At 39.8% G+C, this 15,688-nt stretch overlaps 1 pseudogene; it reads left to right on the forward strand.

Moving 5' to 3' along the window:
• LOC137268840 (uncharacterized) overlaps positions 1-15,688 on the forward strand; it is a 93,134-nt pseudogene that overhangs the window by 12,088 nt on the left and 65,358 nt on the right.

A 15,688-nucleotide genomic window follows, 5' to 3' on the forward strand; every position in this document is an offset into this window, starting at 1 on the left:
TTATGGATAACAACTTCTTGTTTATTGCACAAAGTGACGTTTTGGTGTAGTTTTGACTTGAAAACAATGCAAGAACCTACATGCTCTCTGCAATAGACAAGAAGTTGTCATTCATATAGTTGTATGCTCTGTTTTTGATGTGGCAACTTCTAGATTACCCATGAAACAATTTGTTTTATGACCCATTGATTTTTCGAAGATTTCATTTCGAACCTGACTGTAATCCTCATCACATTGATAAATGTAAAGTAAGAAAAAGTGATGAATACTTCAGTTAGTTTTGCTCATGCATAGGTGTGACAGCAGTTGTGACTTTATTTCTTCATCCTGCCAGATTGCCCCGAGAACATGACCCTCCCTGCTCTACCCTCAAATGTCGTCTGCTACATCAGTGACTTCTGCACGGGGATCTCATGCTGTGCCAAAGTGCCACAGATCAGACGCAACTTCAACGCACATCTCGTCATTGATTCCTGTAACTTCTACATGAGTGTCGGGATTGAGAAATTGGAGTTCAGTCATACACTTTTTGAGTATGATTGGGGTATGTGCCATATTCAGTACATGTTCTGTTGGTACCAGTTGGCTTGAAACATAACTCACAAATTTCCTTATGATTTATCTATAATAGTTTAGGACAAAACTGTCCTAAAACCGTGTACATGGGGTAGAGCAAATGTTCTTCTTTTTTGAGTTGACAGTTTTATTACTTACCAACAATGAATCTAAGGCATAAACACATGAAAAATGACATTGTCACAATCTAAATTAAGGGGGGCAGACTAGAATAGCATGTTTTCAATTTAGGGTGATGAAATGTTAAAAGTGTCCTTTGTTGCCTGATAAAGTGAGAGGATCGTATAATGGTTTGTTCATGGTGGAATTGTAACATAACTATCTACTCAATACGCTAATTGAGTATTCGCCTGTCTTCTTGTTCTTCTAAATGCTATAAAAAATAGAAAACCAGGTGTTTTATCAACCTTATTATTTACTATGCCTATTTATTATTCATTTAATTGACTTGCAACAAATGTTTTTGTCAGGAAAAACTGAGGAGATTGACTTAGGTGGGCTGTTCAAGGCTGAGTTCAGCATTCAGAATCTGCCTGGAGAGAAGAAGTTCCTAGTCAACCTTCAGCTGAAGGTGTGCCTCACAGCTGGGGCAGAATGCCAGTTCAAGCTACCCATCTTTGTAGATATGTTGGTGCCTAAACCTTTCTGTGACTGGGAGGCCACGAAACAACTCAAAGGTACATCATTGTTTGTTCTGTAGTATCCATTATATTGACCGGAGTATCCCTAGAACGTTCAGATCGGATTCCGAATCAGGTTCCATTAGGCTTTAACGTTTGAATTGTGATGATTTTAAATAAATATGTGTTTGTGAAAAGGTAAGTATGTCCAGCCTTCCCAGAAAAGCACTGAGGTGTTGTAGGTTAGCTCAGTGGTTAAAGCGTTTTGCCTACCTTGCTGAAGACCTGGGTTTGATTCCCTACGTAAGCACATTGTATGAAGCCCATTGCTAGTGTCCACAAGTGACTTTGTTCAAAATTACCTGTGTTCACCCAGCGGGAAGTGGGTACCAGGTCGGATAAGTCATGTGACTAGCCCCTCAGCTTGGGTTACTCGGGGTAAGAATAATCAGATTGTACCATTTTGAGTATGCCCCTCTGTTATGTGGAAATCAACACATTACAAATGCCCATATTTTCATTAACCATAGATTTCTCCTTGACGGAGTTCATATCAACACAAGGAGCACAGTTGTCAGACAGGCTAAGTGACCTACTGGTGGATAAGTTGATGGACACACTTGGACTTGCCTCATATCTCCAGGACACCCAGTGCAGCTTGGCCACCCGAGGGCCGACAGGATGGACCTCAGGTATGCCACACTATAGTAATACACAGATTCATGAAACTCTTTAGATGGAGGAGTCGTTTCACTACATGCCATGAAATCATAGTATGCAGTAACTGTATAACCACAAAACCACCAATGATCCTCACATGTTCACTGTTTGATCTACTGTATATAATGACTTATGGACACTTCGTTTTGGCTGTAGTTCAAATGGCATGAAAATAACTGTCCACAAAGTTCCTCTCATGGTTGAAGCCAGAAGGAATGTCCCAGTTCTCAGCATGCTTCTGTACTGTCTCAAACACAAGGGACACCTGTACTGTCACAAACACAAGGGACACCTGTACTGTCACAAACACAAGGGACACCTGTACTGTCACAAACACAAGGGACACCTGTACTGTCACAAACACAAGGGACACCTGTACTGTCTCAAATACAAAGGACAAGTGTACTGTCACAAACACAAGAGACACCTGTACTGTCACAAACACAAGAGACACATGTACTGTCTCAAACACAAGAGACACCTGTACTCTCAAATACAAGGTAACACCTGTACTCTCTAAAATTCAAATACACTGTGTTTCGGATTGTACACCAGCACTTTTCATTACACTCCACTACTGAGTCTTACAAAATCTTATGGAAGGTCGTGTCAGGTAACCTTTGAGATTGACCAATCAGAACACAGCTTACCAAATCAGGAACGTGGACATTCGCACATGCCTTTTGAACTTTTTATCTCGAAAAGATTTGTACCTGAACAGTTCCGAACAGTTACACTATTTAGTGTAAGAAATATTAGCTAATGGTAACCATGTCAACAGATACCCCAAAGCGTATATACTGCAGGTCAAAGAACTGTGTTACATGCTGATTTTTGTTTGTGGAGAGATCTGTGTCAGTGACCGGAATATTTTGTTACTCCCTCCAATCCCCAAGTAGTGTCTGATTGGTTAAATCTATTTAACCGTCTCACTATTGACTGGACGGTCATAGGTCGCTCAAAGGTTACCTGACACGACCTTCTACTAGGGTTTGTTAGACTCAGTGGTGGAGTGTTCACGTCTGTCACAGTCTCTTTTAATGCTAAAACTTCCACTTCTAAATGCCTTTCAAACACTTAAAGGTCCTGTGTAGAAAGTATCCTTAGTATTTATGGTAACAGAATGGATGTAGAAATCACAGGATATTTGAGGATGCCACAATGATATTTGAGTTTTCCACGTCTCCTTTCAGCGTGTCCTCTGGGCATAACGTTCCCCACTCTGCCCAACTCGCTGTCGTGTAGTGTACCTGAACACTGCACTGCCATCGACTGCTGTCTCGATGTACCACTCATCAGCAAAAACATCAGCTTCAAGGTTGACCTTGACATGTGCAGAATGAGCCTCACTCTGGGTATTGAGAAGCTGGAGTTCCAGAGGATGTTATTTAAATACAGTTGGGGAACTCCAGACAGCTTCAACCTCAAGGGTGTCTTCAGGGCTGAGTGAGTAGAATGTTTCTAGCCATGAAAGAAAACACGTACTGAACCAAAAAACTTCACAAAATATAATTTTTAAAAATAATGAATAATTTTTCTCTGAAACATCTTTGTATCCAAAATGGGATCCCTATCTTACAACTCTCTAAAAACATTAGCTGAACCCACTCAAACCCATTCATTTGTTGTGCAAATGACATTAGTGCCAAATCAGGTTTTGCACACGTGTGCATGTGATCTTCGCATCGAAGTTTTCTTCAGTTGCACATGCTTACTTTTAAACCACAGTTCTAACAGTACTTTAAATGCCATGATTGTCAAATGTGGAACGTTAACATGCCGTTGGCATGTTGCAAGTGGGAAGATCAGTTATTGACATCACAAGAGCAAAGGGTTGCAGCCGTCATACTGTGTATGAGATGTACAACAAACTTGGGTTGATGTCTCAAAATTAGAGATCTGGTTAAGATCTAGAGTGAATGAGTGTGGTGTTATGCTACTGTTAGAAATATTCCAGCAATATCACAATGTGGGACACCCTGATCTTCAGCATGACGAGCGAACAAGTGTACCAGAGGACTACCCTACCGCCCCTTTAATCTTTATAGTGTAGCCTTGTGGTAAGAGCTTTCACACTTCACACCAAGAGGTCTGGGTTTGAATTCCTATGTGGGTACCAAGTAATCCATTTCTTGTGTCTGTTCTGTAATATTACTGGAACATGTGGCGAAGATTGATCTCACACCCTCGTTTCTGTCCAGTTTCATAATTGACAACTTGGAAGGGGAGAAACAGTTCCTGGTCAGTCTTAACATCAGTGCTTGTTTCGAGGCAGGCAAAGCTTGCATAATCACCGTACCTGTATTGAGCCAAGCCAGGTTCCCTAACCCAGTGTGTGACTGGAACTCAACTAAAGCACTTAAAGGTAAGACGTCCAACGTGGTCCCACTGACTTGAAATCTCTGTCTGTGTAAAGATATAAAAATTTGGTTCTTGTTACCCTGCACAGTCAGTGCTTAGATATTAACAGTCAATCAGCTGCATGTATGTTAAACCTCATTCACCACCTCACATGAGGGTGAGGTTCACCAATCCATTATGCATTGATCACTATCTCACTCACCTCTAACCCCTGGAGGTTAGAACTGGTCTTCAGTAAGCCATGCTTGTAAGAGGTGACTGACACGATTGGTTCGTCAACCTTGCTGACTTGGTCATCATATGACAGTCGTTTAGAACGTCATTCATGCTGTTGATCACCAAATTGTCTGGTCCAGTTTTGATTATTTACAGGCTTAGTGAGTGAATCCTTTAATAACAAACAATCAATGGTTCTAGCGAAGCCTTACCTTAACTTCTTGTCTCGTCTATTAAAAATAGTGAAAGCAGTAACATTGTTTTGATATATTACATTAAAAATATATACATATTTTGTTACTCTCTCAGTGTAAAATATAATCTTTGATGTGGCTGTAGGTTTCTCACTTTCCAACTGGCTGAGTCAGCAGAATATTAGCACCGGGTCACTGACCTCCTTGTTGAGGTCCCAGCTGGCTGAGGCGCTGGGCATCTCTCAGTATCTCCTTGAGCCCATGTGTAACAGACAGGTTGGAATATACAAAGCGGAAAGTAATGGATGGAATATAGGTAAGGAAAGAGAGTTTAGGGAAGAACTGTTTATGTATGTTTACTGTGGTATTTTAACTAATTTATTGATATTAATGTTTAAAGTAAATAAGGCTATTTGTAATTTCTGGTCACCAGAATAAAAATTTAATTGCATTTCTTTTTCTATTTTCACCCATCAGTTTTAAGGCTTCTACAGATTTATGAACATTTTTTTCTCAGATGATTTTACTCTCATTGTTATCAATAGAGTCTCAAACACACAGTGAAAATGTACAGTCATAAAATCGAACATTTTGAAGGGGCAAAAGTATAACATCTTGTCATTGACAAGTGGTAAACTTTCTTGTATATCTGATACTACACCTTCGCCAGCATGTCCCCGAAACTTGGCCCTCCCAAGTCTGCCCAACTCCCTCTCCTGCCATGTCCCTGACTACTGCACTGGGCTGGACTGTTGTGTGACTGCTGCCAGCTTAGGAATGTCCTTCAATGCCAAGATACTACTGAACACATGTGACTATGTACTCACAGTCGGCATAGAGAATCTGGTCTTCAGGACAACACTCTTTAACTACAAGTGGGGTATGTATGTTGGGTAGATTGTAAAACAGATTTCAAGCAATGCATGTGGAGACTTTAACCTTATGATTGTGTGAGAAATTCTTGTTCATTCTTTGCAATAATCTCCCAGGAAATTATATAATAAAGTCAAATATAGAAACCCATAATTCTTGGAGAAGCTGCAAGATTTGGCATTTTGAAATAAACACTAACCGACATGAGGATTTAGCTTCCCATTCCTCTGTCAATATATCATATCAAAGATTATTTGCAAAGCAATTCCATTTGACCTAAATGTAGCGAGAATAATAATGGTGGGTCATTGAAAATTAGTGATGTTTTGAGTGGTAATAACACAATTACACATTATTTAAGCACCAATACTGTGGAAGCCTAGTAGGCCAATAGACAGAAGTAAGGGTACGGAATACAAACATCTAGAAGAATCATTACTCATCATTTTGTTATTCCAGACAATTTCTCTCACTTGTGTGGACATCTATTGATTGTTCATAATCATTTCAGGTGAATGGGAACAATTTAACCTAAATGGAGTGGTTCGGATTGAGTAAGTGTTCGTATTTTGTGTTGTTTGTAAACAAATTAAATACACATGAAAACAAATCATATTGTTATGTGATGTCATAGGGTATCTCTTCGGGCACACAAATGGCCCAGTTGCTGAGGAGATGCAAGAGTTTCCTCCCTTACACATACAGGTTCCACTTGATTCTGATTCTCAGGTTTTCAGCACCATACACCTGGTTCTTGAATTTCATCAAACTATTCAAAGCAATAAACGCCCAAGTCCTCCTCTACATAAGGCTTTCCTGTGACATGAAACTGTCTCACCCTGAGATAACTGAAATCAGTGATGAAACCAAGATTGTTCACTGTATATTTTGTCTTTTTATTGTATATCATTGCTTGATGGTTTTCAGATTTAAGATTGATGACTTAAAGGGAGAGAGAAAGTTCCTGGTCAGTCTGAATGTGTCCTTGTGCTTTGAGGCTGAGTCCACGTGTCTGTTGTCTGTCCCCATCATTGTGGAGGCCAAATTCCCCAAGATTCTCTGCAACTGGGAGGACAGGCTGTCCCTGAGAGGTATGCACTACTGCTTTCCCATGAAAGTGTTTTGAGTTGTTTGTTTGTTGTGCATGTTTAAGCGTTGCACTCATCCTCGATATCTCCAGGGTATACATTCTGAGAATCTCCACTATACTCTGGATGTATCTACAGCTCAGCCCAACAATTTTATTACCTCCTTTTGCTGGCTCCATAAAACAGCTGAGCTGCTGTTACAACTGAGCCAGCCAGTGTCAACAAAGATGGCAGTCACAGCAGTGAAAGTTAGTTCGCAGTGTGTTCAGATTTGGGTGAAATCATACAGAAAAACTGACAGGTCCATAACTTTAAAAGTTCCTCTGCATGAATTGTGTTGCCAGCTTCTATCTGTTAGATAATGTGAATGAGTTGTGACTGGTATGCTCAACTTCTCAGCGAAGATGCCTGATTGGATAAAAAGCCAACCAAGGGAGGTAATAAATTCATCAGGCTGAGCCATAGATGCATCCAGGGTATAGTGGAGATTCTCAGAATGTGTACCCTGGAGATATCGAGGGTTGGCTACACTCAGCCATGTCTGTGCTACATTTCCTCAGTTCAGTAGAAGCTTTTAAAGAATTGGGCCCGGATTGGGAAACCCAGGGATTGATATCATAAACATCTAGCTACTCTATACATTATCAAGCACCTGTGTCTTATTACCTAGGCAGCTGGGGAACAAGGTTCAAACCACAAATTTCCATGAGTGTCATGTTTTTGTTGACATGAATTGTCCCTTTAATGTCATATTCATATTAATCATACGTATACAATTCCCATATATAGCTGGAATATTGCTGTGTGTGGCATATAATTGAACTCACAGGTATACAAATCCACTGTTATTATAAGGGGCAGATACAGCTTTTTGAGAAAGAGGGATGGGGTGTGAGTTTCAATGATCATTTAATAATCTTCCAGGATAAATGGGGGAATTACCCCCAACCCCGGATCCGTCTGTGTATTATATTAAGTAATGCAACAAACATCATTGTACACAGATATACATAAAACATGTTTTGTAAATTTTTCTTAATCTCTATACCAATATCAGTATGGCCAAACTTCCTTTTTCTTTTGTCTGAAGGTTTCTCACTGTGGACATGGTTGGCTGAGAGAGGTTCTGCAGTGGGTGCACAGTTGACAGGCGTCCTTCTGTCCAAGCTCCTGGATGAGCTGCAGATCACTGACTACCTGAAGGATCCCCAGTGTCAGGCAGACGCTGCACCATATGCTGGAGCCGTGGGAGGATGGAAGAAGGGTGAGGAGATGTGTTGCAGGGTTTTTGGACACACAAATGTGTGCCCAGAATGCACAAATGTAGACAATAGATGCAGAAAAAGATTCACTGCGTCCAGAAGGACGAACAATATTACTCACTGTCCCCACAACAGATCTTTAAGTTTGCTAGTTGTTTAGGTGTTTCTTTCAGTCAGAGAAGTTATGTGAATCATTACATATCTCAGTCCACATGATCAATGTTTCATTCCTGGCCCTAGAAAATTAACAAAACGTACAGTTCTCTAAACCAATACTTCACAGGACCATTGTATAGCCTAGGTGTCCCTAGGAGTCCCATGTTTGTCATTCAAGGGGACTTTCCCTCCTTGGTGAAGCACCTAATGGTGTGCAGATTAAGGAAATAAACGAAGACTGGTTGCAGTGATCAAACAACCCAGCAATAGATCACATTCTCATAGCCAAGTATTAACGACTATGGAATTGCTGTTTTAGTTCTTGACACACTTGACAATGAAACATATCTTAGAAGTTGTTAGGGTCTGAAAACATGTTTAAGTCCTAGAAAATCAATTCACTTACTGAAAAGTCATGACTAATTAGTTCTTCTAGACTATGGGAAGTTTAAGTTCATGATATCCTAGTCATCACTTTAAAGTTGACAGTTGCATCATTTGAATCTGGATATGAAATTTGCAAATGCACTTTGCACACTTTCTAAATACAGTATAACATGACAGAACCAGTTTAAACATCTGCAAGAATAACCTGGATAGGGACATTTGAAAAATTACACTAACCAATATTTTTTTCGATGATTGATCAATCTCAGTCAACCAATTATCAATTGGTGAGATTTCAACCAATTCCAAACACTAGAAGTAATATCACAGAATCTGATATTCTGAACACATTATTGTGACAATTCACAACTGAACGGGGCCCCGTTTCACAAAGCTCTCGTAAGCCTAAGATCTCGTAACTATTCTCGTAGCATCCGTATCTCATGTTACAGTGTAGGAGGCATAATTGCTAAGAGAAAACTTACCAGATCTTTTGGCCCTGGCTAGTAGCTGGAACAATGGATAAATTAAAACTCACTTATTCTGATGGGTTTTGGTCCTAATGAAACTGTTTCTAGTAATTTTCCTGATTAAGGAATCATAATGTTGAATCATGGAGTGTTCAGATACTGAGGTCATAAACTGTTACAAATCTTGGAACATGTTGACTCATGTCCATACAGAGGTGTATTCAGAACTGCAGGCGCCCGCGCTATTGCTTCCTGTGAGGTGGACTCGAGCGCTTAGCTACATTAAACCATTCTCAGACCAACTCGTGTCATTCAGGGACAAGCCAGGGAGCTTCTTGTCTTCTTTTTGAAAGTTACGGAAAAGGGCAAATAGTGACGAATGAAATTAAGCATGGTCACCATCTTGGTTCACCTTGCAAGACAGCTGTGCATGTGTTGGTGCTTGAACAGGCATAGTCATTCAGGATCAAGTGCTTGCTGGCGTTTGTTGGTACTCAAAGTTCTGAACACACCTCAGATTTCCTCCTTTCTGAAGTCGCTGAGCCAATTTGGTGAATATCCCAGCTATATTACATTGACAGACACCAGGACTGTATCATGCCCAATGCTGGTGTCTGTCAATGTTACAGGGCTGGGAAATAGTGACTCACTCACCATGAATATTAAAAGGGCATTGTTTGCTAGTCCCGGAAAAGAAACTATGCCCATGTTTGTTTTGAACATACACCATTACAGACTGTCCTGCCAGCTTGACCCTGCCGTCCCTGCCATCGGGAGTGACCTGTCACCTGTCTGACCCGTGTGGCACTGTTGAGTGTTGTATGTTCATTGGCTTCATCAGGAGATCCTTCAACGTCAAGATTGGCATTGACCCCTGTACCTACACATTTACCATGGCCATTGAGAAACTGGTATTTACCAGGACACTGTTCACTTATAGATGGGGTAAGTGAGAGAATAGCCTTTTATTACCCACGTGGTCAACTTATGGGTAGTTGCATGTTAATCTTGTAAGTCGCATGAGTCTCATATCGCCTGTTTCTGAACGATTTCGCCTGAGATTCTGACAATTTGATGGATGACCTTTCAATTAGGTTATGTGATGGAACTACTTTTTCATTCATAACAAACATGTGAATTCATTCATTCTACAACTTTTATGCATTGTGGGAATGTAAACGTTACGCACAAAGTCTTGTTGCTGTATAATTGTAAGTCGACCTGAGACAACATATCCATCAAAAAACACAAACGTGATGTTTCCACCGGTGATGTTAGCCGAGTGAAGCAACTGCAAACCAAGGAATGGGGTGCTCCCGTGTAGTAGTTTACCGTTTACAGGCAATGATGTCGGTTACCTAGGAGACTGCAGTGGCAAAGGTACCTATACTGTGTGACATCACTGAAAATTGTTCTACAGTACACAATTCTTCCACAGCCCCTTAATGAAACTAGTTTCAGTTTGAAACCATAAAAATAACAAAAATACACAACTGTAAACTTATCACATACCGCCCATGCATCTGTTCCACTGTTCCCTATTCCCTTTGTTATACAAACCAATAATAATGATTTGAATCTATGATCGTCTGTAAAACAAAATCGAATAAAATTGTGAGATTAGAATCTTCAGTTGGCAAGGCAAAATCATGAGGATTCACATTCTTACTTTCACTATATTTGGTTTACTTTTTTGTTCAAAGTGAAATTCTAAGGTACGTTTTCATTGCAAGAAGACTATAGCTTTATGACAATGTTGTCAGTTATCAGTGTATTATTTACATCACTATTGTATGAATTCAAAATAGAATACTACACAATCAGGGAATGTCTTTCTTCATCTTGTTGGGCATCTCAACTATGTAAGGATTCTATGAAAGTATTCACTTGATAAAAGTGAGAAGGGAGCCATTGATCCATTATTAGTGCAATTCTAGATGTTGACGCAGAATTACTCAAGTTAACACTGTACCTCCATTGTTGTTTTGATGTGTCTGGATGAATATGATATATTGATTTACAATACTTTCAGGCCAGGTGGAACACTTCACCTTAAAAGGGGTCGTACGTGCTGAGTGAGTATATTTGTTATTTTTGCATACTTTTAACTGACAGTATTTTACTATTGTTAAGATATATGCTTCCACATAGTACAGCTATTTGAGCCTCCCACATCAAGGAGGTTTTTAACCAACCATTAATATCATGCAATTCTTTTTAAAGACAATTCCAAAATGGGTTAAGTTTGCCAGAAGTGACTTTACGTTTGTCTGTACAGTGATGAACTGGCAGCACCCCAGAGACTGCTTGACAAAGGCTGCAGGAAAAAATTGGATTAAAAAGATTGGGGTGATATCTCACACAAAAGACTGGCCACTAATCTCCTGACTCATTTCATCACAGCATTGAGTTCAAATTCTATTGGTTCTATTCAAGCTCAGGCCCCGATTTCTCGAAACAAACTTAAGTCTGAGTTTTGACTTAAGTTCAAGTTTTTGCTCAAATCTGAGAAAATGCAAGAACACACATTTTCCAGAATGAAAGGAAATTGGTATCCAGCTCAAACATAGTGGACAATCTGAATTTGGTGGACAGATTTCTTTAGTTTTTTAAATTATTTAGCCTAAAAAATGCAATTGAGTAAAAATTTCAGCTGTTTCAAATTGTCAAACTCATTTTGAGATTTGAGTTAAAACTTAAGTTTGTTTCGAGAAATTGGCCTCAGATCTCAGCCGCTGACTCGAAACATTTAAGCAAATAATGATAATTTCCCATCTCCACTCTTTTTCAACAGCTTCATGATAGACGAGTTGTTTGGGGAGAAGAAGTTCCTCATCAACCTTAACGTCAGCGTGTGTTTTGAGGAAGACTCATGTCTGCTGTCCTTCCCTGTTTTGAAGGACGTCAAGATCCCCAAGTTTTTGTGTGACTGGAATAGTACTGTAGCCCTGAAAGGTGGGTCAGACAGTGTCAGAATTGTCCAGGAATTTGAGGAATTAATCAGTCATAGAAGAACAGGTGTGTCTGGTGGAAATTATGGGTGCCAATGTCACTGGTTGGGGTTGTTCAGACTTGCTTGTTTACAGTGGGAGAGTGAGTTTAGTTTTACACCACACACACCAAATTTGAGTCTAGACCAGACAATCCAGTGATCTACAGCATGAGCACTGATCTACACAACTGGGAACCAGTGGCATGTATCAATCAAGACAAGAAGCCTGGAAATCGTTGACTGCATTAATTGACATTAATTAATTAAGGTTCTTTCTGTTGATGTTGATGTTTCAACATTTTTGGCTTGCATATAAGGTATTCAAATTCAAAAAGATGCTCCAAACATAGAGAAATTGTTCATCTTAAACAATTACACCTGAGATTATGTGTCATGCTCTTTTCAATGCTCGTTGACTTGAAGATATTGCATGTACTTCCTGCATGAATGATATGAACCAAGGCCTGGCAACTTTAAGATTCCTTCGACCACTTTGGACGAACTTTCTGATATATCACCAATTGTCTGAAAAAGAACTTGTGCCTCCAAAAAACCTAGTATGGCTGTTACGCCAGTTATCTGTATTATAGAGTCATTCATCCACAGATTTCTCCCTGGAAAACTTCCTGAAAGATCTCAAGGCAACTGGAGCATCCAAGTTGTCGTCTGCCATCTCATCTCAGCTGCTGGAACAGCTCGGTGTCGGTGCATATCTCAAGTCTCCACAGTGTGACTCAGACTCCAGCTTGTATATCCCAACTGTCAAGGGCTGGAAGAATGGTACGTGTCTCAGTGTTACTGTCCAATACCATGAGTAAATGAAATCAATGCAGAACTGTCATAGGATCATGAACTCAAAGCAGATCTCTTCTCATAAGTTCATAAAATCAATGCAGAAATGTCAAAAGTATTTATGAAATCAGTCTTTCATGACTTGAGATTAAACTCATATTTCATGCTTGTCAGCCTCTAATACAACAGATTTCAGAAAGGGAGGTTACACTTAATATTCCAAATTCTACCTCTTGATCTCAGGGAAGCATTTGGCAGTTTTCAGCAAAAATTAGTGAAAATTATTTTTTGTTGAAATAGCTGCATGTCATATGATTGCTTTGATTTTTTCAAGATGTCAACATAGTTCACATGCTAAAGTGCAACCCCCCTTCAACAGTCCAGGTATACCTGTATATATGTAAATAGTTTCTAGGCATGTTGTCCTTATTACAGAGTGTCCGATACAAGGGTTGGATTTTTATCTCCCTGCTCTACCAAACTCTGTGGTGTGTCATGTGACTGACATCTGTACCGCCATCAACTGCTGTGTCGACATTGGCTTCCTGTCACGCTCTTTCAACATCTTCCTAACGGTGGACATGTGCAGCTATCAGCTGACAGTGGGCGTGGAGAACTTTGTCTACAAACGCATGTTGTTCAACTACACCTGGGGTAAGAATCTTCCATAGGTGAATAGTTGGCAGTGCTATGATTATTTCATAATACCTTGAAAAAAGTATTTTAAAAGAAACTGGTGTTATTCATATTGTTGTATTCACAGTGGTTTATTTTGTTTTCTTACAGGAACTCCAGATCACTTTTATGTCAAGGGAGTCTTTAGAATTGAGTAAGTAAAGTGGTGTTGTCTAATGTTATGGGATTTTAAAACTACCGAACAGTTTTTCATTTTTCATTGAATTAATGGTTTCCTATGGAAGTGTGAGGAAATTGGGACACAAGTTGTAAAACTCCCATTTTCAAAATACAGTAGATCAAGATGATATGTCATCTCCTGATGAATATTGTTAATTTCAAAAGTGCGATTATTTATGATATCACAGAGATACTCTTTGAAATAAGCAGTTGTTCTTTTATCCAGCTATACCATCAACAAACTGCCTGCTGAGCGGAAACTCGAGGTGTCTGCTACAGCCAGTGTCTGTCTGGAAGAGAGCGACTGCCTGTTTACACAGCAGCTGTTGAACAAGGCTCGAGTTCCACAACCTCTTTGTGACTGGAAGGGCATGTTACAGGCCAGGAGTGAGTCAACAAAAAAATTTTTCTGCTATGTTTGAGCATGAGTGCATTTGACAGGATTTCAGGTGTTTGGAGGAAGGAATCCTGAATATCATTTTATCATTTTAAAAAATTTTTTTTTTGATTGGTGAAAAATATGACTGGGTACGATGCTAGCAAATCCAGCACCAAGATTCAAACCCAAGACCATTGGAGCCTTTGGGATGTAACTGTCCTTGACTGTGTATAAAATATGCACCCAGATAAAGAGGAAGTACTCCAAACATCCAAATTGCCATTGTACTTCAGCTTGACAAGAAGCAAGTATTTAAATTAACAAGTTTTAAAAGAACACATCTGATACATATCTCAAAGATTTCTGAAAAGTTAGTATATTTTTAAAATAAATTCAGGTAGACCTGTGGAGATTCGTGTTTGATTTGATCTTCAGCAGCTTGTGCTCATCATGAGAGGTGACTAATGTCAGACTTGCTGACTTGTTTGACACATATTGTTCTATCCCATTTGGATAGATTGCTAATGAGGCTAACTGCTACTGATGTTCATCACTGGATTGTCCAGTCCAGACTCAGTTATTTACAGACTACCTTTATATTGCTGAAAAGTTGCTGAGTATGGCATTAAACAACACACAACAACAAGAAGAGAAACAACACAAGCTGAAAACTCCTTCATGGTTAGTAATGCATGTTCTTTTGTTCCAGATTTTTCCTTGTCATCGTGGTCTGTTAGTAAAGGCCTGTCGTCCGCTGTGTCATCACTGACCGACACCCTGGTGTCTCAGCTTCTGGATGACCTGGGCGTGTCCCAGTACTTCCTGTCCTCAGCTTGTAACCAGGCGACCAGTCCATACTCTCCGTCCAACATCAACAACTGGAACAAGGGTAAGATTCTAGGGCAGTATGGTAGCCTTGTGGTTAAATTGTTCGTCACACCAACAACCTGGGTTAAGTTCCCAAGTACAAAAGGGGTCGGACACCATGGTATTTCTGGAACATAGCTGAAAATACTGACTTGCACACTTACATGGAACTGCCTTCATCTTTTGAATTGTCCACCTTATCATAGAGACACAAAACATACGGATGGACCAACATCTGAAACCGAAATGCCGCTACACTGCTTAAATCCACTGGATGAAGGGTTCTTGCTTAACATCAGATGAGGATTTCTTTTTTTCTTTTTTTGAAGATCACATGCCAAATACCAGTTAATGTTTTACAACGTATCAAATGCAGAGCAATTGTAAACTGTTTAGCATGTGAGGTCATGATGGGGTGTGGATGTAGCTAAAGGTATTAAGCACTTCCTTGTCTTGCTGAAAGCCAGGGTTTAATTCTGCACATAGATGGCGTATGAGATGCGAACCTTTTACTTGTGTCAGCACCATGATAATGCTGAATAGAAAAGCACAACAGAACCATACTTCTTCACTTACAACATGATTTAAACATCTTAAGCCATAATAAGTATGATAATTAGTTTTAAATCTTATTCACTCTCGTATTGTTTACCCAGCATGCAGCAGTCTGACTGTCCCCGCCCTGCCAGACTCTGTGAAATGCCACCTTGCAGCCAGTTGTTCAACAATAGATTGCTGTGTGAATGTCCCTCTCGTCAAGAGAACCATCCAGGTCCAGTTTGATGTGGATATCTGTGCTCTCGAGATTACGATGAGCATTGAGAAACTATCCTACAAGCTGTCATTGTTCCAGTATACATGGGGTGAGTTGTTCTGTAGC

The sequence above is a fragment of the Haliotis asinina genome, chromosome 16 (genome assembly GCF_037392515.1).
Source record: "Haliotis asinina isolate JCU_RB_2024 chromosome 16, JCU_Hal_asi_v2, whole genome shotgun sequence".
Classification (NCBI taxonomy): Eukaryota; Metazoa; Mollusca; class Gastropoda; order Lepetellida; family Haliotidae; genus Haliotis; species Haliotis asinina.